Here is a 27,577-nt window from a genome sequence, read left to right on the forward strand (position 1 = left end):
CATCAAGTCGAGTTTTGAAAGTCCCTAACGTCTTACTCTCTACCACACTACTTGGTAGCTTATTCCAAGTGTTTATCTTTCTTTCTGTAAAGAAAAACTTCCTAATGTTTGTGCGAAATTTACCCTTAACAAGTTTCCAACTGTGTCCCCATGTTCTTGATAAACTCATTTTAAAATACAAGTCTCGATTCACTGTACTAATTCCCTTCATAATTTTAAACACTTCAATCATGTCATCTCTTAATCTTCTTTTGCTTAAACTGTAAAGGCCCAGTTCTTTTAATCTTTCCTCATAATTCAACCCCTGTATCCCTGGAATCAGCCTAGTCGCTCTTCTCTGGACATTCTCTAGTGCTGCTATGTCCTTTTTGTAGCCTGGAGACCAAAACTGCACACAGTACTCAAGATGAGGCTTCATCAGTGTATTATAAAGTTTGAGCATAACCTCCTTGGACTTGTACTCCACAGATCGATTTTCCGACCGCTCATTGTGTATTTAAACCTAATATTTTTACTTCCTATGTGTAAAGCTTTACATTTACTGACATTAAATTTCATCTGCCAGAAATCTGCCCAAGCCTGTATGCTATCCAAGTCCTTCTGTAATAATATAACGGATTCCAAATTATCTGCTAATCCACCTATCTTGGTATCATCTGCAAACTTAACCAGCTTGTTACTGATATTCCTATCTAAATCATTTATATATATTAAAAATAGCAGCGGCCCTAGCCCTGACCCCTGTGGAACACCACTCTTAATATCGGCCAGTTCTGATGAGGTTCCTCGCACCATCACCCTCTGCTTCCTGTGTCTGAGCCAATTCAGCACCCATCTAAAAATATCACCCTGAACTCCCACTTCTTTTAACTTGATGCCCAACCTCTCATGTGGCACCTTATCAAATGCTTTCTGAAAGTCCAGATAAATAATATCATTAGCTCCACTTTGATCATATGCTTTTGTTGCAACCTCATAGAATTCCAAAGTTAGTAAAACACGACCTCCCTCTTCTGAACCCATGCTGACTGTTCAGAATAACTCCTGTCCTTGCCATGTGTTGCTCCATCTTATCCTTAATAATTCTTCCATTAATCTTCCTGTGATGCATGTTAAGCTTGCTGACCTATAGTTGCTTGGATCTGCCCTGTCACCCTTTTTATATAATGGGATATTTGCCATTTTCCAGTCCTTTGTAATCTCTCCACTGCTCAGTGACTTCCTAAAAATATGTGTCAAGGGTTTATATATGTACTCACTAGCCTCCTTAATAACACAAGGATAAATATTATCTGGGCCTGGTGATTTGTTTGATTTCATCTTATTTAATCTGAGCAGCACTTCTCCCTCTACAATTTGCAAATACCTCAGTACCTCATTAGCAGTCATGTTTATCTCTGGGAGGTTATCCACTTGCTCACTTGTAAACACCTCAGAAAAATGTAAGTTTAGGACATCTACTATTTCATTGTCTGTATCTTTTAATTCCCCTTTACTATTACTGATGAACTTGGCCTCTTCCTTAACTGTTCTTTTACTACTAAAATACTGAAAGAATCTCTTGGGGTCTTCTTTCACCTTATCTGCTATATTCCTCTCCAACTGTCTTTTAGACTCTCTGATATCCTTCTTAATGGTTGCCCTCACATTCTCATACGTGCTACGATTCACTTTGCAGTCATTTGTTTTATATGCCTTATACAGCAGTTTTTTCCTTTGCAACTTCTTTTTTAAATCTTTATTAATCCATCGTGGAGTTTTTCTTAGTTTCCTATTAATTACAAATTTAGGTATGTATCTGTCCTGCATTACATGTAAAACATTTTTAAACCTGTTCCACTGTTCCTCGACTGTCTCCACATTTAAAAGCTTATCCCAGTCTATCCTACTTAGAGTCTGCCAGTCTATTCAAATTTTTCATAAGAAGGCTTATGACTGCATACCCAGTGGATCAAGAATATAGTAATAATCCAGAGCCAGAGTCTTTTTGGGACAATTTAGAGTTTTTTGTGTTTGTTTAAAGCTGTACATAGATGATACTTTGATTTTTAAACAATCTCACTAACCATGTCAGTCACATGAAGGAGTTAACTTGTTAACTTATATAATATTTATTATATACACAAATAAATGTAGAAATGAACAGGAAATGGAATCAAGTAAACAATTTAGATAATATTTAATTGGACACTAAACACATTGGCTCAAAATAAGTAAACAACCTGCATAGATACTAAAGCCAGATTAGTGCAGGGATAGCCTAGATCAATTATGACCATAGGCACCAAATTTCATATTTATTAAGGGTGCACATTAAACAGACGCAAGCCCATAACAGCCTATATAAGTGTGACATCCATAAAATTGAGCTTACCACATTCTTTCTCTCCAATTTTCATGCTTTGTTATAGTAACTAGTACTTTGGAGTGCTGCCTCTTGGCTTACATCATTTTTGCCAGAATCTGTACTTAATTAATTATTTTTTAACTAGACATTAAGCCTGTTACAATAACGGGTGCTAGAACAGTAGTGCATAATCATAGTGCATAATAGTGCATAGTAGGAACAGTCTATACTAAATGGCAAGGGACCTTGTACGTGGCTGTAATATGCTTCACTGTATTGTGTGCCTTCAATTTTCTTTCTCAGTAATACTGGTTTGTATTTCCGTAAAATGGCTGTAATTTTGTTTGACAGTAATACAGTGGAACCTCAGTTCACGACCATAATTCGTTCCAAAACTCTGGTTGTAACCCGATTTGGTCGTGAACCGAAGTAATTTCCCCCATAGGATTGTATGTAAATACAATTAATCCGTTCCAGACCATATGAACTGTATGTAAATATATCTTTTTTTTTAAGTTTTTATGCACAAATATAGTTAATTATACCATTGAATGCACAGTGTAATAGTAAACTAAATGTAAAAACACTGAATAACACTAAGAATACCTTGAACAACAGAGAAAACAAAAACTGCAAGAGTTCGTGCTATAGCCTTACGACCCGCTCGCTAAAAACACTTTATTTTAATGAGTTTTAACCACAGGGTAAAAAAATTTACATTTGAAAAATCCGTAATTTAATAAACAACCAAGAAAAGTAACATTACATCAATCAATGCACGCGCGCCTGTGTGAGTGTGTGTCTCTCTCATGGGCCTGAGTGTGTGTGTGTCTCTCTTAATTGCGTGCCTCTGTGTTTGTGTGTCTGTGTCGTGTGTGTGTGTCTCGTGTGTGTGTGCGTGTGTGTGTCTCGCACGCGCCTGTGTGTGTGTCTGCCTGTCTGTCTGCACACATAGGAATGCACAGGAAGAGACTGAACACGTGCCATGTGGCCCCGCGCATGCGCACTTCACCAGAAGACACACACACAAGGACACCTGGACGCACTCAGGGGTTTTATTAAAGAGGATGGGCTCATTGGCCTGTTCTTATTTAAAATGTCCTATTATCAGCTTTTGCAAACTTCCCAAATTACTTTAAACACTAGATTATCTACCAAAGATTTGATTCTGCAAGTATCTTTATGACTGTTACTTAGACCCTACAAGTCCATGTATTTGTTTGGGAAAATTGGAAAAGGCATCATATAGTTTACCCATCCTGAAATTTCCTTGATGACATTCAGGACTACAAAGTAATGTCACATTCTCACTGCACTACATGCTCATCTCTCCATTTAGCATTTTTGATCTGTGTCTTCTCACATAAACGTGGCTTAGTAAATATGGCACTGTTCCCCTAGCTGAGGCGTCACCAGATGGATACTCGTTCCTTCATAAGTCTAGAGATTCTGGTCGAGGAGGAGGCCTTGGAATAATTCATTGTAACAAAATGCAAATCACTTCTAAAAATTTAGGCAACTTTACATCCTTTGAGGCATTCATTTTAAATATTAAAACAGATTCCAACACAATTATAGTGCTAGTCTACAGACCACCAGGGCCATATTCATTGTTCATGACTGAATTTAGCAACCTTCTATCTGATTTGGCTATAAATTATGATCACGTAGTACTGATGGGGGATTTTAATGTACACATTGATGTGGAAACTGACACTTTTAGCAAATGTTTTACTTATTTGTTAAATTCAGTAGGATTTTGTCAGATTGTCAAAGGTCCAACTCATAATCATAACCACACATTAGATTTAATTATAACTTACAAAGTTGAAATTCAAAATTTAAATATTACTCCATTAAATGAAGTTATTTCCGATCACTTCTTAATTACATTTGATTTACTCCTGCCCTTGCCAACACACTCACAGATTAAAACAAAGACAGTGTGACATCTAGATTGTAATTCTGCTTCAAAATTTATAGATACCTTGAGTAAGTCGAGTGTAATTGTGGAAAACCATTTAGATCAGTTAACATCAAATGTAAACGTGGAAAACAATTTAGATCAGCTAACATCACATTATAATGTGACCTTGAGAGATGCTCTGGACACAGTGGCTTCCCTTAAAACAAAAGTGATCAAAGCACATAGAAACTCTCCCTGGTTTAATGAAAACACTCGAAAACTGGAGCGCAGATGGAGAACAACAATGTGTTTCAAATTACATGGACAGAGAGTGTAAATAAATATAAAAAAGCCCTCTTTAAAGCTCACTCAGAATACTATTCTACATTAATAGATAGCAATAATAAAAATCCTCAGGTACTGTTTAGAACAGTGGCTAAATTAACAAATGGGAATTCAGATCAACAGTGCAAAATACCAACAGATATTAGCAGTACAGACTTTATGAACTTCTTCAATGAGAAAATTAAAAATATAAGATCCCAGATCTCTGCATCACAGTACAAACCGCATACTAGCTTAGCAGACCCTGTCTCACATTGCACTTTAATAATTTTAATCCTGTAACTGAGCAGGAAGTCTTAACTTTAATTTCTAAAATGAAGCCCACTACTTGTTCCCTAGATCCAGTGCCAACAAAACTAGTAAAAAGTGCAATGGATGTTCTTGCAGCGCCTATTCTAAACATTATCAATAGTTCATTATTGCATGGCACAGTACCTGATGCACTAAAAGTGTCAGTCATTAAACCATTACTTAAAAAGTCAGACCTAGACCCACACATACTAAATAATTATAGGCCTATTTCAAATTTACCATTTCTCTCTAAAATACTAGAAAAGTAGTGCCAGTCAGCTTCAGTCACACCATATGCATTATAACTTATTTGAGAAATTCCAGTCTGGTTTTCGCACTGGTCATAGTACAGAAACGTCACTAACACGGATTGTAAAAGACATTCTGATATCCTCTGATGAAGGAAACTCCACTGTAATTATGTTGTTGGACTTAAGTGCAGCATTTGACACCATTGACCATTCTATTTTACTGCACAGGCTAGAAAATGATGTTGGGCTTACAGGCCTGTGCTCGCTTTTTAGTTCTTATTTATCAAATCGATTCCAATATGTACAGAAATGTGCTGACAGTACTCCATCATTATACACAGAAGTTCAATATGGTGTCCCGCAGGACTCAGTACTGAGACCTTTACTGTTTTCACTTTACATGCTTCCACTGGGATCTCTCATTAGGAAACATAATGTTAATTTTCACTGTATGCAGATGACACCCAGTTATACCTTTCATTTAAATCAAATGAAGTTTCTCGATGTTGTCTTTAATTAGTTGTGTTAGTGAATTAAAGGAATGGATGAATGAGAACTACTTGTCTTTAAATACAGATAAAACAGAGATGTTAATTGTTGGAGGGAATGACGCTGATCACAGCAATATTTTGTCATCATTTAACTCAGTTGGAATCCCAATTAATTTTACTGAATCAGCCCGCAATCTAGGAGTTATCTTTGACTCTAGCATGTCATTTAAAGCGCATATTACAAAGTCGTCCAAAACATGTTTTTCCATCTTAAAAATGTTAGGAAATTAAGGCACTTTCTAAATAAACAGGATTCTGAGAAATTAATTCATGTATTTATCTCTATTAGGATTGACTACTGCAATGCGGTGTTCACTGGCTGGTCAAACTGTTCTCTATACAGCCTCCAGTTAATCCAAAATGCGCTGCAAGAATTATTACAAGAACAAGAAAATATGAACACATAACTCCAGTTCTTAAATCCTTACACTGGCTCCCGGTTAAATTTAGGGCAGATTTCAAAATCCTCCTTTTAACATATAAAGCATTAAATGGCCAAGGTCCGACTTACTTGTCTGAACTTATCATGACTTACAAACCTGAGCGCACATTAAGATCTCAAGATGCTGGTCTGCTTATGATTCCAAGGATTAATAAAATAACAGTGGGAGGTCGAGCTTTTAGTTACAGGGCCCCTAGACTGTGGAATTGTCTTCCTGCTTCAATAAGAGATGCCCCTTCGCTCTCAGCCTTTAAATCCCGGCTGAATAATAATAATAATAATAATAATAATAATAATAATTCATTACATTTATATAGCGCTTTTTTATCAGTTACTCAAAGCGCTCAGCAATTTAAATAAATTAAAATTTTAAATTAAAGCAATTTAAATAAACCCTGGCTGAAGACTCACTACTTTAGTGTAGTATATCCTGACTAGAGCTGCTGATTAACTGTACATACTGCATCTCTCTTGCTAGTCATTAGCACTAAAACATAAGTAACATGATAGTTATAATTCAATACTAACCCTCACCTATTCTGTTTCTGTTCTCGATACTCAAATGTGGCAATTGGTGCCACGGCCAACCTGCCAATTTGTTTGCCTGCCTATGGTAAAGTCATCCCTGATGGAGGATCGCAGGAATCATGGGAAAGAGGGGTCCTTTCATCGGATTGGCTGGCCCAGCACTGTTTCAGCCGTGGAATGGCGAAATGGGGGAGGCAGCTTGATGGATGAGGTCTTCAGGACTCTAAAAATATCCAAATCTTATTATGTGATATCATCTACTGTTAAATTCTACTCCGTACTTCTAAAATGTTTATTTTTATGCTGTATTGAGGATTTCTGTTCTGTGTATTATAATGTATTGACCCCCTTCTTTTGACACCCACTGCATGCCCAACCTACCTGGAAAGGGGTCTCTCTTTGAACTGCCTTTCCCAAGGTTTCTTCCATTTTTCCCTACAAGGATTTTTGGGAGTTTTTCCTTGTCTTCTCAGAGAGTCAAGGCTGGGGGGCTGTCAAGAGGTAGAGCCTGTTAAAGCCCATTGTGGCACTTCCTGTGTGATTTTGGGCTATACAAAAATAAACTATATTGTATTGTATTGATATAATGTTGAATTCAATATAGTAGTTATCAGTTTTTTTATAGTTAATTATCATATTTTCAAAGCTTTACTGTGTATTTACTCATTTATGACATTTGAGAAGAGTGCATATTTGTGTACATACCAAAATCTTTTTTGTATAATTCAGTTTATCCAGTACTGCATATCCTGGCAGGAATGAACTCAAGGCAGACAGCAAAGAAGGATGACAGAGCAATCACAAATTCATCTAAAATGGGCCAGTTTGAAGCTGGCAATTAACCCTGCATCACTTGTTTAGACTGTGGAAAAAAGTGTGATTCTCGGGAATAAAATCAGAACAACAATCAAACATCCAAGAAAACATGTTGGTGAAAGGAAGATTGGTTCTTGAACAGCATGCTTCTCACAGCTTCATTCTTAAGTTCTAGGCATTGGTTAAGTAGACAGATTGAAGGTCTGACTGCCATATACTTTCATAGGCACAAGGAATCTTTTCCAGATGAGCTAGAATCCCATTGCATAGACTGTGTAAGTGATGAAGTTGGGACTTGACCCTGTTGTAAATGTGAAAGAAAAATTCCAACTGGCTGCAAGGAAGGTGAAGCAAAAGTCTTATAAACCAGTCAACATTTAGAGGTTTTGCACGGGGAGGAAAGCAAAGCAAACTGATGAATTACAAGGTGTAATAATCCAACCATCCATCCATCCATTATCCAACCCGCTATATCCTAACTACAGGGTCACGGGTGTCTGCTGGAGTCAATCCCAGCCAACACAGGGCACAAGGCAGGAAACAAACCCTAGGCAGGGTGGCAGCCCACTGCAGGGCAGACACACACACACACACCCACACACCAAGCACACACTAGGGACAATTTAGAATCGCCAATGCACCTAACCTGCATGTCTTTGGACTGTGGGAGGAAACCGGAGCACCCGGAGGAAAAGGTGCAATAATCATATTGTTTATAATTATGACAAAATATCAAGCAAAATTTTATGGTAGATACAGTACATGCTGTTATTTCAATATCACAGGGTTACTGACTGAAGTTAGTTATGGGCAAGTTGTGCGCCAACATAGATAATGTTTCTTTACAATAGATAACAGTAGATGCATAGAATATGTTACCAAGCATTATACAGTAATTTGGGTACTTCAAATCTCAACTTGAAAGTTCTTTTCAAAGAGTTACATAACTAGGTCAATGTCAGAACTATTCTTATTTTCCATAATACCTAAACCACATGCTCAACTTCTTATTCAGGGGAAAGGGTCTTTGACAGGGTCAGCTTGGGTGGGTGAGTTCTTCATTGGAAATCCTGGAAAAGTATTCATACCAACTCTTCAAGACTATGATCAGGAATCTAAGGGCTTGCTGATTTTTGGCATTGATGTTCAAGATTTGCCCAATATCTTGTGTCAACTGATGGTGTGAACTGGCAACAAGAAATATTTTGTTGGCACCTCCAGGCTCGTCCAGCTGATAGTACAGTTCCTCACAGTACTTGCCTTGCCCATGGGCAGATAGCCCTTATGATTTGTCCATGCTTCTCTGGTGAGGGGCGCACCTTAGCTTCAAACTGTAAATAGTGATTGTTTCCACAATACAACATAGGAATTTCATTCAGCATGTTGCGTCACCTGACATTGGACCATCATTGTTAGAAAAGGTCCCAAGGGTCTTGTTACCAGCCGGAACCATGAGGAGGTGGTGGTTGGTTTTTGCTGGCCAGGCTATCCGGTTGCTGATCTAGTCATTAATTGGCAAATTCTAGAGAAAGGTATTTTGCTCCATATCCCCCTAAAAAGTGTTCTTCTCATGCTTGTGAAAGGAACGCATTTTTGGTAGCAAGATTAACAAGAAAGAAGACTTCTCATTTTCAAACAGTTAGTATACCAGATATACCATAGAGTTTTATGTATGCCATTATTTAGGACAATGCAGATTTCCATAGCTCAAATTCAGAAGTAGCTTGATAGAAATGCCTTTTGTTAATTTTCACTGCCATTATTTTTCTTTTTCATGTACATATGAAAAGAATACTCTAATAAACCACAAACCAGTCTATGAACTCTGGCTGAGCTTATAGTTGCTGTTTATATTCCAATTGTGTCCCATGGTTCCCATTTAAAAGGATGAATTTCATGGTTACAAGATTCAAATATTTGGATAATGTTTCCTCATGATATTCTTGTTATATTTTTTCCACATCACTGCATGTTGATTTGGAATAATAGGAATAATTCCATCACTAAATTTAAAAAGCATTTAGTCATTACAATCTACTAAAATTTTACATTGGCAATTAAAGAATATTTCTCCTTAATCATTATGACTTAGGATTCAATGAGCTCCGCATTATATCTTGGAATCGGTACCGCAAAAACATAAAAAAAAAAAAGAAAAAGAAATATTGCTTTCTCTCATTTAAGTGAACTGCTGGCCAATTTTTCATTCTTAACTTTTATGGTGTGATATGAGAAGGGATACACAAGAGCCAAGTCCTTGGGCTGCTCTTTATGATTTCTGGCTTGGAGACAAAGGTCACAGGGGCTTATTTAATGGAGAAACAGCAGAGAAAGTTATTTAATCCTTCAAGCAGTCTGCTCAAAATAGACATTTTCTTTACAGCACACAATTAACATTCTGACCAGGTTTTGGTGACAAGTACCTCAATAAAATGATCATTTAAGATAACTGTCCAATCTTACTGATCTCAAAATTTGTTATACAGGTCTATGAGTATATTATGTGAATGAAACATAACCTGCAGAGTGCATACAACTTTATTTGAATCAAAAAGAAACAAGTGGAAGACTATATGCAGTACAGCTAAGGGTCAATTTGGATATTTTTATCATGTCCTATGGGTTGGCAATGGCCCAGCAGTATTTAAGATGTTTGTGAATAACAGCTCTAACAATCATGCTATTTATAAATCAACAAAACTGTGATATATAGACCCCTACTTTATGTCAGCTTTATAAAGTTTTCTGTAGACTTTGAAAGTACTGTTTTTTTTTTTCTTTCTTTTTTGCTTGATTGTTTGTCCATCTTAAAACGATATTCATCCCTGAACACATTCATTATAGATTTCATTGTGTAGCAACCGCAAGATACGGGCACACGATTCCTACACTTCACAAACCCAAAGGGAAGTGGAAGATAATAGAAGGTTAAAGTAGCATCACCATATTTGGTCCTCGGCCCCTCTTGTCCCCTATGCACGTCCTTATATAACTGGCAAAAAAAAAAATCTCACGCAAAGGAAAGTGGGACTGAAAAATATATTAACATTTACTATTCACATTGTTGGCACCCTGCCCAGGATTGGTTCCTGCCTTGTGCCCTGTGTTGGCTGGGATTGGCTCCAGCAGACCCCCGTGACCCTGTATTTGGATTCAGCGGGTTAGTAAATGGATGGATGGACTATTCACATTTACTTGCCCGATGCCTGAGTGCTCATTAGTGAATCCCTTTTCCAGACGCCCTCTCCAGTGCCCAAATCAGAATCCCTGGTTCGACGTAGACAATAAACAAACAAAAAAAAAAAAAAAATGTTTTCCGAAAACGCCAAAAAAGAAAAATTTACTTAATCCACATATAAGAAAAATTTATCCTGCAGTTCAGTTCCTTCCGTAGGGCAGGAGGAAAACACAACAGTCCTCCGGTGGAAACGGCTTCTCCACGGACTATCACGAAGAAACGCAAATTCAGATATCTGACTCACCAGACGGGAGCACCCGGAGAACACCAACCGGGCCTCTTCTCGGGGATTCGTCACCAGATTATTTCTTCGGGGTGGCCACCCACAAATAGCAGACATCCCTGGGTGAAGAAAGATCCTGAATGATCCTTTGAGCATGGATAGTCTCTCCTTGCCTTCAGCCTTTTTCTTCCTTTTTTTTCTTTTCATCCTGCCTTGATCCGCCATTCCCCTTAAATAGAAAAAAATTCCCGCCGAAACATCCTTGCCCCTCTCGGTTGTTATAGCAACCTCACTCCAGCAACAATCAGCTGGAATATTTACCGGGTGGGGTTCTCCCAGACTGGAACGTCACCAAAGGTGCCTGAAGAGCTATTTACAAACACCCTTCCAGCCAACATAATAAAGTGACAAGACAGTCCAGGAGGCCAACCCGACTGTCAAGTTATGTAGCCTTGCTACAATTGTCCTTGGCTCATTTTCTTTGATGAACATGTTAAGGGACACATTTTTACATATTTACATGGCGTTGGTGTTCTGTGGCGGCTAGACCTGAAAGCAATGCAGATGTGGAAACTTCCCTATAAAACAAAACCACCACTTTAGAGGCAATTTTTCCAAATACCCCAAATCTAATCCCATCAGAACAAATATTTACATCATCGTCAACTATAAACACCCCTATAAACTCCTGCCATTACCATCCAACCTACAACAATACCTTTCCCTTTCACGCAACAATACCTATCATTCTAATTTCTCTTCAAAACAGAATTGGGGTGGAAAACAATTAAATAATACAGTAATCCCTCGCTATATCGCGCTTTGATTTTCGCGGTTTCGCTCTATCGCGGATTTTATATGAAAGCATAACTAAATATATATAAATAGAAATATAAATGTCAAAAAATGATGAAATCAATGGTATTCTTGGTCAAATAAGGAGCTACCCTTTTTTGAACTTTTTTATTCCAGACCCATACAGAAAATCATTCTGGACTGCACTAATTTGGAGGAGAGGTATGTTTTAGGTGGATTGAAATTGACCAATCCATTATACTGTACATGCGTACTTCAGGTTTCTTATACTTGCTGGTGGTTTCAGATCCAAATGGGAATTCACTGAATCTCTTTAGAATGCAGAAAGTGGCCAAGGACTTTTCCATGCAACAAAAGCATGCTGCAATCAGGTCAGTATGGAACAAGTGGGTGGAACTGCATCCCCTGTACTAAAATGTGGAGCAAAATGTTAAACTTGATGACCATCTTATGCTATTTAGGGGCCTCTGTCCCTTCAGGCTTTACATGCTGTTTAAACCTGCAAAATATAGAAACAAGATCTGTGAAGCTGTCCTTGATGGTACCTTACACTGGCAAATTGTAATATTTTCAATAGCATCTAAGGACCTCTACCTCTGCAGTCATCATGAGGAGGATGTTGCTGTAGCTATGGGATAACCAACTCATACTCTGAAGTACACACACATATATATCAATACACACTTTATATTGTGATGGGCAGCCACTACCTGGCCAGGATGCCAGCATGGTGGAAGGACCAGGGGAGAGGGCATTGATGAGACATTACCTCCCCTGGGACACTAGAGGGCAGCCCTCCTGAGTGGCTGTGGCACCACGGATTCCCTCAGGGCATGTCGGGAGCTGGAGTTTGGTGAAGCCCTGTTGGGTTCTGTGGGGGCCGCCAGGCGGAGCTTCCGGGCCCTATAGAGGACCTCCAGCACACCTGGGAGTGATTCCAGGAAATACTGATGAGCCACCTGGAACACTCCCGAGACCTGAATAGGAGGAGCTGCCTCACTCCATTGAGGGGCCAGAGTCAGGAGGAAGGAGACAAAGCCTGAGGAAGAGTGGAGGCGGATGGACTGGTGGCAAGAAGGGACTGTATATTGGTGTGGTGTTGGTATTTTGTGCACAAAGCTATAGAGGTGTTGACATGAACCTGTGTCCTGCCTGTCTGTGTCGGGGGTTAGGGTGACAGTATATATCGAAAAAAAAATGTTCAAATGACATAGCATTTTCAAATAGTGACGTTTTCATGTATGGATGTGTGTGTGCATGCGCGAGAGAGGCAGAGACAGATTCAATCTCATTTAAGTGGTTACTGGAATATAAAATAAACACTTTCTCAAAGGTGTAACAAAAAAAGTGCTTTTATTTAAGAATAAAACTGAATAACAAAAAATTCAAGTGACAACAATATACCAAGAAAACATGATTCATCAGCATTTGTGTGTCTGCTTATACCCCTATCTTTTACAGGTAGCAAAACTTTATACCGACTATTACAGACTGAAATCAAATGCTTCTTCTTTGTGAGCATATACACCATCAGCATGGCACTGCCAGATCTAAACACTAGCATGGCAAATTGCTCACGTACTAAAGTGACTTTAGCTGTAGGTGGAATTTCCCATCGCACTTTATGGTGGCAAGCAGAGTTGCGTTGCAGTGAAGCAGCCTATTAACCAACGAAAGTGCTATGCAGAAGCTGTATGTTGTTATGGTTTTGCCTTTTTTCAGAAACGGCCCCATAAGAGTACCATAAAGTTCTGTGTATGTCATTATTTAGGACAATGCAGATTTCCATAGTTCAAATTCAGACGTAGCTTGATAGAAATGCCTTTTCTTAATTTTCACTGTCATTATTTTTCTTTTTCATGTACATATGAAAAGAATACACTATTACACCACCAACCAGTCTATGAACTCTGGCTGAGCTTATTACTGTAGGGGGTACAATAACTTGAAAATGACTTACGCACTGCCTCAGAAGGAATTAAAGAAAACACACTAAGAACATGTTTAATTTACTTATGAAGTTTATGACTGGTGGATGAGTTACATTCGTATGCTACATTGTACGTGCAATATTATCGCAAATCTTTATTTTAGTGAGGTTGTACATGATTCTGAACCCAGAGTACGTTTTTCTTAAATTTGTGAAAAAGGAGAACTGTTTTTGGATTTTTCTTTATAGCTTTGAGAAAAGACACTTAAATATGACCAGCATACCATTTAGATGACTAATGACTGCTGAATATAAATTATGTCCTGGCATTTTGAATAGGAATAAAACTTGTCATAATAATAACAAGCTAGTAAACTTAAAGAAATTTACAATTTTGTATTTTAGTACATAAGCCACCTCTCCCAAAAACAGACATAAAATAAATCTCATTAAAAAGGTGGAATTTCCCATCGCACTTTATGGTGCCAAGCAGAGTTGCATTGCAGTGAAGCAGTCTATTAACCAGAGAAAATGCTGTGCAGAAGCTGTATGTTGTTATGGTTCTGCATTTTTTCAGAAACGGCTCCATAAGCTTTATAACCACAGACTCGGAAAGTCTTTGCCTTGGGTTGGAACTCAAAACACAGTTCTCAACAAAATGTTGCCAAATGTCCAAAATTGCAGCAAATCTGTTGTTTTTCACACATTCTGCACGTATGTTTTTATTGTCAAACCGCAAATGCCACATGGTAGTCTGATAGCGGTAACGGAACATTGTATCTTGGATTGCAGGTACAACAAATAGTTCTGAGCAAGCGTCAGCCACAGCACCAACTGTGGTCATTGCTGCTCTTGTGAAAAGAATGAAGATAAATGCCATCAACTCAGAGAGAGAGGGGCAAGTTTTTTGTACCACGTGAATGTCACTGACAGAATAAAACTGAATAATGAAAAAACAAGCGCTAACGTTTCCAAGTAGCCAAAATTTACACCGGGTGTTACAGACTTAAATCAAATGTGTGTTTTTATTATAGTATAGTAATAATAATAGCAGCAGCTCAATACACAGAGTGGCAGGACTCGGAACTGGTACCTTTGGGGCATAATGCAGCAGTTCTTACCTCTGCACCATTCAAGCATACACATCAACTTCCTGTCATTTGCCATTTGAGCTTGGGTTTTTAACTCATTGACAGCAACATGTAAATTGAATGATTTTTTTTTACTTTGGTTATATTCTTGAATATAAAGCGCATGCAGCAGGCTGTTTGTGCTAATTGACACATTTACAAAACAAAAGATGCTGATAAAGAGGTTTGAAGGAATTTAAGGTGGCCAGGAATTACAAGTTTTTCGTAGGCTTCAGGGATTCTAGCGTTAACTTCTTCTATGTCCTAAAAAACATCATACAGTTGTTCAAGACCTATTTCCAGGATCTCTTGTTCTGTGTTGCAGCACAGAACAACACCATCACCACTTGGCAGCATCTGGAGATTATGGCAGGCTACACCATTTCACAGGTGGCATTCACCATTACAATGGAGTTCTTTATCTGATCATGCATTCTGATGGGGGATGGGAGGCGAGCAGTTCAAGGATGGGCTATATCTTTCACCAATCAGGGCATATATGGATGACATGACCACCATAACAACAACAAAACCATGTACCAGATGCCTGCTACAGAAGCTCCAGAAAAACATCAGGTGGGCACGAATAGAAATCAAACCAAGTAAATCTCACAGCATCTAACTTGTCAAAGGCCAACTCACAGATGAACAGTTCTATAGCAGCAATTAATCGATTCCAACAATATAGTAGGCTATGTCCAACAAGGCAGAAATGGCTTTGGCCTGGGAACAAAAACTCCTACCCGGCAGAAGGCAGCGCAGAATGAACATTAGACCATGGTAATACAGGGAGTGCACCAACAGGAAGAATCACCTAGATGGTCCAAAACTGTAGTTCAAGTGAGACAAGGCTGCTGAACAAGGTGGGAAGGTGTTGAGAAGAGGAAACTCTCATGAAACGAACTGTCGAGCAAACAGGGTGAGTTTTACCATCAAGGCCACATGTGCTCCCATAAACTTGAATCTCTGACTGGGAGAGAATCCAGCTTATCCTCTGTGTACAGCTCCAGCATCCCTAAAGCATATCTTGGTCAGATGCAAGACCAGCCTAACAAAAGGTAGATACACCGGCGGCATAATCACAAGTGTTAAACAAGTGTTAAAGTGCTTGGTAGCTGAACTTGAGTGCAAGCGAGTAACCATTAATGCCATACATCTTAACAACCAGTGCCCCAAAAACCTCCATCCTTTATCTAGGAAGGGGAAAAACTGAAGACAAACCCCTCACCTCACAAGTCAGGACCACTGAATGCAGTCAGGGACTGGAAAATGTGAGTGGACCTAGGACAAAGACTCATTTTCTCATCAGAAATTGCAACAACCATCCTGTGACCAGACATGGTCATGTGGTCCAACTCCAGCAAACATGCCTACATCATTGAGGTAACAGTCCCGTTGATAAAGGAGCTGCGGTTCTCCAACCTAGCTGCTGAAGCAGAGGACAGAGGATGGAAGGTGAAAGTACACCCAGTTAAAGTGGTGTGGAGGAGCTTTGTAGCCAGTTTGTCAGTAATGTTCCTCAGGGAAATAGGTGTCAGAGGGCAGGCCCACAGGAATACAAACAAAGAGCTGACTAACACTACTGAAAGGAGCAGCCACTGACTGTGGCTGAAAAGGAAAGATGCCGCAAGGTGACCAGCTGATCACGAGACACACACCCAAGCCTGATTAGCCTGTGGTGGGCCTACCTCAGCGAAAGTTGTCTTGTGATAAAAGGCCGAAAACACCCAATGATGTGGAGGGCACAATGGACGATATTTTCTCGTGATGACATTGCCTAGTGGCCATCTCCATACAACTCCCTTGGAAGACAATTGTGGTGCAGAAACATTAGGAACTGTAATATCCAGTCCTTTTTTGAAATCTGAATTAGAGAGAGAGAGAGCACAAGTGCTGTATTAAAGACTTCCTGTAGGTCATTTCATGTGCTATATTATTTGAATAGTCTCCGAAGCACAGCCTTGCCTTTATCGACAACTTAGATTTTTTCTGGGCGCAATGGTGGATTTAAGAAGAAATGGGTTACAACCAAAAATGCAATATGCTCTCATTCTCTCAGAGAATTCAGCTAAGTTAATTAACCATCTTTGACTAGCTCAATACTCAATCTTACTGTAATACTAATATACAGTATGTTATATTTCAAATCTACCTAAATTGGTTGCTGAATTTTCAAACAAGTGTTTTATATTAAGCTACATGTAACCAGTAATAAATGCATAAAAAACAATATATGATGAGGGGTTAATGTTCAAAATTTAATAAATATCCCTGTCACTAATCGTTGAATGAAATCATACCAACCTGTGACTTAAAAAATGGCCTTACATTGAATCTGTGCTATAACTAGTAAATCATTCTATGTAAAGAATAATGATAATAGTAATGCTAATTTAAACAACCTACATAGTTCTAGTCTTGTTAACTATAAACCCATGTTATGATTTGATCACTCTACAGTGAACTATATCAACACTAAAGTAACACACTTAAAAGGTCCAGACAAAGGTTGATAAACGCAAATAACTTAATTGCTATTTCAAAGTGCCCCAATACTGTGATACAGCCATGTTCTTTTGAGATCTTAAATATGGCTTTACTAAATATAAGAACACTAACCAGTAAGACTTTCTACATTAATGTTCTTATTAGTGATAGGAAAATAGACTTTCTTACATTAAGTGAAACATGGTGCACTAATGGTACAGTGAGTGTACAACAGTGTTAATTGAAGCAGCCCCACTGAATTACAATTCCGTTCATTCGATTTGCCAAGGTAAAAAAAGGCAATGGTTAACTGAGGGGTGGACAATCTCGGTCCTGGAGGACCGCAGTGGCAGCAGGTTTTTGTTCCAACCCAATTACTTAATTAGAAACCAATCCTTGCCAATCTCAGACCTTATTTAATTTAATGGCTTGTTAGGTTGTAATGTAAGGTTTTATATCACAGATTTTTTTCTTTCCTTTAATAGACTATGCACAGTCAATGCCACCACCACACGGGTACATGGGACTCTTCCTAATGTTTTCTGCATTTAAAAATTCTACAGTGAAAAAAAAAATATCACAAGATATTCATGTATAATGCAATTCATGGTTACTAGGGGGTTAGAGCCTATCCCAGCAGCGTCATTGTTTCTGTATTATTTTGTCATTTGGAAGTCACATTCATCTTTTTAAATTTTATAAGAGGTGAACAGAAATAGTTCCAAAACTACAAGGAATTGTTTCTGAAGGTAATAATATCATGACTAGATAATGTATTCACCCAAAATTGGGCTCACACAAGCTGTTGTGTTGCTGCAGACAGATGTAGAAAGAACGTTGAAGAATACAAAGGGTGTTTTAGGTGGGGCACATTCTCTTTGAAGTAAAGAGCAGTAAAACAGTTCATGGAATTCAAGTTTGTCACTTACTGTTTCTTTAATGAAAAATCAAAGAAACAAAAAAAAAGAAATTAACATACAATATGTAATAGTTTATCCTCAAGCATTATTAGTAATTAACATTAAAGAAAAACTGAGAAACTGAGTGCTGTTTCGCTCTGTGGTATGATCATATCCTAACATGGGTTTTTAGCATCCTGCTTTGGTTCAAAACACTGGTCACTGAATGTGTTTGTCCACTATCTAGCATCATTTGGAGTTGCTTTATGTCTCATGCCAAAAAATGCTTAATTTGGAGAGCTTTTTCAATTTTTCATTTGTGGATAAGGGAGTTTGGATGCGTACATCTGCATCTCACAAATGCCCATCACATGATGAATACCCAGCTTCCACATTTCACTTTGTGGGTGTTAAGTCCATGTGGCAGCTATACATGTCCAATTCAGGACCACCCCAATCTGGATTATATGGCAAACAGGCATTCATCATCAAAAACCAACCCCAGGACAGGTTATGTGTACCTTTTCCTTGTTCTGAGTGAGACTTCATTAAATTAATTTAAAAGAGTCATGGACTTAGAATTTCAGCTTTACTTAATCCTGTTTGCCAAGGGTAATCCTACCAGTAGCACAAAGCTTCCAGCTCACTGGGTCACACTAGCCCCGGTGTTAATGTGATTGCCAGGCATTACCAGTTTAACAAAAAGTGTTTAGACAGGTGTAAAATGACTTACACTTAGCAAAGTAAAATTACTTCACTTTTTAAACAGTCGAAGTGCGAGCGTGCTCTCCCACTAATGTTTAAATTTTATGCTGGCAGGACTTTATGTGTGTTGTAAAAGGATGAGTATATGCGGGTTCAGGAAAGGCCTACTAGACTTCACGTGCACCTGGTCTAAATGCCAGCGTCTTCATAGCCACCTGTCACTGCAAAGGAAGAAGTGTGGAATGTTACGGTAATGCATGCATTATTTCAGAGGCGGGGATTCCAAGATAAAGTTACAAAAAAACAACTTACTATAGTAAGTCCGATGAATGGTTCGACTCATTCAGCTGAAACACGTCAAGGATGCACTTGTACATGAGGCCAACATTTAGCTTATTTTTTGCTCCTTAAGACGCACCAGACCATTTGAAGCACCTAGGTTTAGAGGAGGAAAACAAGAAAATAAATATTCTGAACCAAATGGTGCACTAATATATTTAATAAAATATAGCACAATAATATTTCAACCATGTAAAGTCAACAGATGTATTAAGAACCATGTGGAAAAATAATAAATAGTTTGATCAGTTTGATCAATCTGGTATACATGATAGAGCCACGCAGAACCTGTCTTTATAGTGCAAGTGCAAACTTGTTTCTCCTAACGAACAAAAAACCACAAGTGACCAACTGATGAACTTAAAGGATGTGGTAAATGCTGATCCAAGCAAAATGTTGTAAGATGTAACGGTTTGAAATTCTTGTGCAACCAAAGTCATAAGACAAAGGCCCTATAAAAGATCTGGGATACCGACCCCTCGAGGCAGATGAAGGGCAGGTGTCCTAGGACTGTGCTTCTCTGTCATCTTACCCTTGCCTGGTGTGTATTAATAAAGATTTTTTACTAACTTTAATTAATATCTCTGTCTTCAGTCACAAGAAACGACACTAGAGAAAAAGTGTCCACAGTTTTTGGCGCCCAACGTGGGGCAGGAGACGGCCGGCTGACTCCTCGAGCGGGAAGACCTCAGAGATCTATCTTCTTGAAGCAGACTGCCGCTACAGTGTACACCGGCAGCACAGTAAGCAGCTCCGATAAAAGTTAGGACTGCCCTGTCCTGGGACGGTTCCTGCGTGAGGAGTCCCCGGTCTCCTTCTGGTGCAACCACGGCTGGGGTAAGTACCATCGGGGGTTTCCGTAAAAAGATAAAACTGGAGGCGGGCTTGCTGTGGAGTATAAAAAGTGACTGGGAATATTAAACGGAAAAGAAATACCTTTTTTTAAGTCACTCCTGTTGGGAAAGATAGTATAGAACACTATCCTCTGGGAATTAAAAAAGGGGATTTAGGACGGGATCCGTGCGTGGCACACCCATAAACCCGGACAAATCTATGGGACAGAGGATAGAGTATAGAATAGAGGAATAACAGGTTAATAAAACAAGGGGAAGAATAAATAAGTACGTACTGGAAATAAATACTTGCTTTACGAGCACTGTGACAGTAACGTAGGAAAAGCTTCGGTATTCCACTTCTGGGAATATTAAGGGGAACACTAGAAATGGGTGAGTGGCACACTCAGAAAAACTAGTAGTTCATTGAAGACAGAAGTGAGAATAGGACACGACAAGAGGGAATAAATCTGTCACAGCAATCGGGAGGAAAAAGCAAGGGAAAAATGGGAACACATAACAGCAAGCCTGCCAAACAGTGCCTCGAGGATTCAAAGTCTTTTAATGCTAGAAGGATTATTTTCGGGGGATCAACAGACGGCGAGAAAAATGGGTCTCCTAGAAAATTAATAGAGAAAAGACGGGTTAGATTTTAAAGAAGGCGTGTAAGAAATGGAATAAGCAAAGTGAGGGGAGATGGACACTGGAAGGACAGGAGACGCAAGTGAAATTCAGGAAATTAGAAAAATATTATGTAGAAATGCACAAGGATGTTGTATGTAGAAATGTACGAGGATGTTGTAACAAAGGTCCGTGTTATGTATGACAGATGGGAGTTGGTTATTAAAGATGTAATTTAAAGGCAGTACAGAAATGAAGTATTGGCTGCAGAAAGTTAAAACTAGAAGGAAAAAAAAAGTTATTTATAGCTTTACAGAAAGTGCAAGCAGATTCGGGACCGCAGTCGAATGAGAAGCGGAAGAAGAGCGAGAGAAAAAAAAAAAACAAAGACCCGTTATATCCCTACTTGTTCCTTCACCTTTCCTACACCATCCACATCCACAGCCCCCACCTTCTCCTCCGCCACCTCCAGCGCCCACCGCACCAGAATTAAAAGATGATCCCTTGGGGTCTGGTTTCTTTGAAGAACATCATTATGATCCCTCATTACACACTGATCCGGGGAATGACAAAGTAACGTAATGGGTTCGGCAGGTGGGTTTCACGATCCTAGAACCTCCATTTCACAACGCACTAGAAGTCAAACCCTATTCCTTCAGCCCCCTAATCAAAACACCACCTTTCAATCCCCTTAAAGTCCCCAAACCCACAGGCCCCTTATTCGAAGTGCCCCTGATTGAGATCCCAGAACCCCCCGACATGATTCAATGCAACCTGCAGGAGCTAATAACCCCACTACTGTAATGATACATCGTAACTGGGACATTCAAGAGCTGAAGGACGTTGTGTCCGAATTGCCTGATCCCAAAGTCATCGGTGTGTTTAAAAAATTCATAGAACAATTACAGCAGCTGTATGATATGTATAAGCCTAATGCCGCAGAATGGACTCAGGTGCTGTGGAGAAAGCTTGGCACCACATGGGACACTGTCAATCATGGACAGCATAACGGAACACCGTGGCAGTGGAACGAGGCGTTGCCTCGGGGCCAGGATGAAGGTCCCTTTATTACGCAATGGGAACATGTTAAAATAATATTAAGGACAAGTATAAGAAAGGCAGAGACTGGTCTCTTATCTCGGCTATGGAGATAGGAATCCACAGGGACTCCCAGCCCTTTTCTTCAACTGCCTTTGCTCACCCATAATTCAGAGACTGATCCATTATTGACTTTTCTGGCTGGTGAATGGCACTGAAACTGTTTTCCTCGTGGACACAGGAGCCACGCACTCAACCCTTTCGCTGAAGGAGGTCCCTGCCTCAAGAGATTCTTCGAGTTCAGCTGCATTCCAGTGATTCCACTTTAACACACCGATTTCTTTTAAATCAGCTCTGTCCAGTTAACCTCTTAGGAAGGGATCTCATGACAAAACTTTCTCTCTCCATTTCAATGAAATGTTTCCCCACACACCATCCTTCTTAAAGCCCTTCACTCATTTCCCTCCTGCTTGTTTCCCAATCTCCAAGCCCCTGACACCTTATATTGCACTGCTCAATATTTCCCCGCAGAAGTAGACACCCCCTGGCTGGAATCTTTTCTTTCTTCAGGTACCTGCCCCGAAACCCTTCACATTCCTTGTATTTTATTTCATCCATAAAAGCTGCTGTTTATGTTCATCTCACATACTCACAGAATATTTTCTATCTTGGTGGTTCAGTGCCTCATATTTCTTTAGCTAAATCAAGCACTGTACATTAGGAAATCGGACCATGGGTAGAACAATGTCTTAATAGAACAGACTGGTTACAGGTGGCATCAGGTATTTTCGAAACCTCAGACCATTTGATAACTAAAGTTGTGCTTCAAACTAATTTTTAGTGCACGTGCATTGTGCCGCACTTCCTTTTCTGTTTTTTCATTGCAAACTACTACCCCTTCTTGGCTCTCTATGCTTCCTGATTCACTGTGGGCTCAGGGTAAGAATGATTATGGAAGGATAGCCCATTGTGAGCCTCTGGTGGTCTACCCAAAATCTCCCTTCCGCCCGCCACGTGCTCAGTATCCTCTGTCCCCTGAAGCAGAGGCTGGCATCTCCGCCGTACATTCTGATCTTGTGAAACGCGGTGCGATTATTCCGATTAGATATTCCCCCGTCAATTCCCCTATTTTACCTGTAAGAAAGGCTGACGGTTCATGGCGCTTTGTTTAAGACTTACGACAAGTGAATTCTGCAATCTTTCCTAGGGCCCCTATTGTTCCTAATCCTTCCACTATTCTTTCTGCAATCCCTCCCTCTGCTCGTTATTTTTCCGTGATTGATTTAGCCAATGCTTTCTTTTCTGTCCCTGTACACCCTGATTCTCAATTTTGGTTTGCCTTTACTTTCCAAAACCGCCGTTGGACATGGACTGTCATGCCTCAGGGATATACTGAAGCCCCTTGTGTGTATGGACAAGCGCTTGCTCAAAGTTTAGAAGGGTTCTGGCCAGACCGAGGTAGTACATTAATACAATATGTAGATGATATTATGTTATGCAGTACTACAGCAGACGATTGTGAGCAGGACACTAAAAAATTACTATTATTCCTGGGAGAAAATGGGCATAAAGTTTCAAAGGCTAAACTGCAATTAATTCAAACGACTGTAAAATATCTAGGTCATGACATTACAAATGGAACAAGAGCTCTTTCTAGCGATCGCATTACACCATTCAAAATCTTCCTAGACCTGTCACAAAACAACAGGTTATGTCTGTATTGGGCATTTTAGGATACTGCCGGCAATGGATTTCGAATTTCACTGAAAGAGCACAGCCATTACAAAATCTAGCAAACACCCCTGACCTTCCTCTTTCTGGTCAAGTGCAATGGGACGAGCAGGCTGAGAAGGCTCTCTGTGACTTAAAAAACGCACTTTCCTCAGCTCCGTGTTAGGCTTACTGGATTTTTTACGTCCATTCACTCTGTTTGTGGACGAAAAGGGGGGATATATGAATGCAGTTTTAACACAGTTACATGGGGATAAACAAAGGCCAATAGCATATTTTTGAAAAAATTGGATCCAGTGGCTGCAGCACTTCCGCCTTGCCTTAGGGCTGTGGCTGCCACAACAGAAGCTGTGCTAGCCAGTACAGATATAGTGCTCATGAGCCCCCTAACAGTAAAGGTGCCTCACGCTGTACATTCCATTTTAGTACAGGCTAAGACCTCACATCTCACTACTGCTAGGGCAATACACTATCAGAATGTACTCTGTACTCTGTCAAACGTTACGATTGAAAGATGCTCCACTTTAAATCCAGCCACTCTGTTGCCAACTAATAACGAAGGTGAACCGCATAATTGCCATAAAGAAATAGCAAAGGTTATAAGATTATAAGGCCTCGAGTAGATCTACAGGAAACACCTTTAGAAACTGGAGAAATTATTTTTGTAGACGGATGTTCTTTGCGATTGGAAAACGGAACACCCTCAACTAGTTACACAGTGGTCCAAGGGGACCGCCTGCTGGAAGCAAATCGAATTTCATCAAGTTTGAGTGCACAAGCAGCTGAATTAATAGCGCTCACCAGAGCATGTCAGCTGTCTGAAGGAAAAATCATAACAATTTATACAGATTCTAGATATGCCTTTGGAGTCTGCCATGATCATGGGGCATTATGGAAATTGAGGGATTCAAGACCAGTACTGGCAAGCCCATCCAACATCAAAAGTTAATCGAATCCCTCTAGAAGCCATAACTAAACCATCAAAGCTAGCGATTGTTAAATGTCAAGCTCACACAGGAAAACAGGATCCTGTCAGCAAAGGAAATGAATTAGCAGACTACTTTGCTAAAAAGGCTGCACACAGTAACACACCAATCTCTTTATTCCAACAGAGAAATGACCAGGACCCTGATAATCAAATTATTTCTTTACAGAGTGCAGCCACGGACATCGAAAAGAAAAAATGGTCCAAAGAAGGGTCCCTCTCTGATGGAGTCTGGACTCATAAGCAAACTAACAAACCTTTTCTCCCAAAGGCTTCTTTTCCAGGTATGGCAAAATAGCCCATGGCCTCGACCATGCTGGGAAAGATGCCATGGTCGGGATGTCGAAAAACATTGGGAAGCTGTAGGCTTCTCTACATATGCAGAGCAATTCTGTAGACGCTGTGCATTATGTCAAAGGTTTAATGTAGGAAAAGGCACACAGGTAAGTCCCCGTTACTCCTAACCCAATGGGTCCGTTTGAACACCTCCAAATGGATTTCATTGAACTAACACCGTCTAGAGGTTACCGATATTGCCTTGTGATTGTCGATGTGTTCTCCGATGGGTAGAAGCTTTCCCTTCTAAACACAATGATGCTAAAACAGTTGCTAAGGCACTAATTAAAGAAATTATTCCAAGATGGGGCATCCCGCAAAAGTTACAAACAGACAATGGTACTCACTTTGTGAATTCCATTATAAATGAATTAACCACCTGGCTGCAGATCAATGTACATCATTACTGCAAATATCATCCACAAAGTGGGGGTATCGTAGAACGATGCAATGGCACCCTAAAGACTAAACTTGCAAAAAATTTGTGAACAAACCAATTTATCATGGCCAGACGCTCTGCCCCTGGTCCTAATGGGATTGATGGGACGGACACACCGACAATTGGGACTATCGCCGTTTGAAATTCTGACCGGATGACCCATGCCCGTTGGCATGGTTATAGGAAATGTGAACCTGCATACGTGGACAATGATATTCTTTCTAGTCTTACAGGTCTCCGAGCATCCCTGAAGGAAGTCCACGAGCAGGTTAATCAGGCCTGGAGAACCAGCCCTCCATCTGAAGACTCGCCGATTCCCTTGGGCACCTGGATTCTGGTTGAGATACCCGGAGGAAACATTGGCATCAGCCTAGGTGGAAGGACCGTTCCAAGTTCTTCTGTCTACACCACACGCCGTAAAGGTTGAAGGATTGCCCGCCTGGATTCACGCTTCACACTGCAAAAGATGGCACCCTTAATATACATAATCTTATTGTTTTCCATTCCATTATCCACTTCACGGGTGACACTGACTTTCCAGGTGGAAGAAACTGCCTCATTCCAGGTTGATTTTGTGCAATTGCCCCCTGTACTGGCAGACAGGAACAATGGGAATGGCCTGACAAATATGTTTGTGTAAGCTATCCTTGGTATGACTCTGATTCAGGTTCCTCCTCAGAGGACTCTGAATGTGGATTTTGGAGCGATGTGTTTGCAAATACAGGACCAAATGACTGGGGTTATGAACCTTGGCAGGCTACACAGCATGGCCTGAAAACTCGATTCTCTATTTTAAAGGGACACGCCCTCATGAGTGTGCAAGAATCATTGTAATCCATTAATCATTACTCTGAAGAATCCTTCTCTGCATGATTCAGGAACTTATGTCTTAGCTGCATATGCAAGTGGTTATGATCCCCGAGGATTTTTTCAAATTAAGGTTGGGACACCTTCTCTCTCTCCCTCGTCTCCCTCTCTTACTCAGTTTCTCACCACTGTATCTCCACATAATGAATCACCCCTGGTTCAGATTTTGCATCTAAATACCTTAACCAGCACTTTCTCTGTGGAGATAGGCTATGGGGATCAAAATAGATGGTTGCACTGGGTAATCTATTTAGCAAAACAGGTTAACCGTTCACATTACTACGCTTGTGCAGCCGCACGCTCTCATTTAGCTACAGTCCCTTTCCCACTATCCAACATTTCTGACCCCATTGGGTTACCTTGTCTTCTCTACTTGTTTCCCGAAGGTAATTTCACATGCTTTAAATCAAATGGAACTGCTCTGGTAGGAGAATTACCTTCTTCCTTCTGCTCCCAGACCTTCCATGTTGACTCCTCCTCTTTTAATTCCACTCTTTCAAAGTTTTTGCTTTCCCAAACTACCCCTAGGTCTGATATTTGGTGGATGTGCCGCAGGTCAAAACTATTTGATATCTTGCCTTTCGATTGGTCTGGCACTTGTGCCCCTATACAGCTGGTCATGCCCTTCCGATTACTGACCTTACCCTCTTCACACTCTCCGTATCACCCTCTTATTCCCAGCTCTCCACTATTTCCCGAACCCGTTCTCTCCCAGATTCTTCTTCCAGTTTCTCCCTACACGGCCCAGGAGTATATATTGATTCCATAGGAGTCCCCAGAGGAGTCCCAGATAAATTTAATGCCAGGGATCAGGTAGCTGCTGGGTTTGAGTCCATAATACCTCAGATCACCATCAATAAAAATGTCAATTGGATCAATTATTTGTATTATAACCAACAACGATTCCTCAACTTCACAAAAGATGCCGTTGAAGGAATTCATGAGCAATTGGATCGTACCTCTCTAATGACCTGGCAGAACAGGTTGGCCCTAGATATGCTTTTAGCAGAGAAAGGTGGTGTCTGTGCAATGTTTGGAGACACTTGCTGCACCTACATTCCCAATAATACTGCTCCTGATGGCTCTATCACTCGTGCATTAGCCGGTCTCACTGCCCTTTCTAATGAACTTGCCGCTAACTCTGGCATCCCTAACCCTTGGGATCAGTGGTTTACGTCCACTTTCGGGTCCTGGGGCCAATGGCTAAAATCAGCATTTATTTCTTTGGCAGTAGTATTTATTGTTCTTCTCCTTGTTGGCTGCTGCATTATTCCTCTTATTCGCTATATAATATCCAAATATTTCACTGCTTCTATGGCAAAGGCCTATATGCTACATGAGGAACATATACTCCAATTTGCTTCTTCAGTTTCCTCGTCCCCTGCCCCTCTCCTCCTCCTTCCCCACTTTTTACCTCCGCTGTCTAACTTTCCTTTATTCCTTGTCATACCCAGATTGTTCAAAAGGGGGGAATGTGGAAAAA

The sequence above is a fragment of the Polypterus senegalus genome, chromosome 5, assembly GCF_016835505.1.
Source record: "Polypterus senegalus isolate Bchr_013 chromosome 5, ASM1683550v1, whole genome shotgun sequence".
Lineage (NCBI taxonomy): Eukaryota > Metazoa > Chordata > Cladistia > Polypteriformes > Polypteridae > Polypterus > Polypterus senegalus.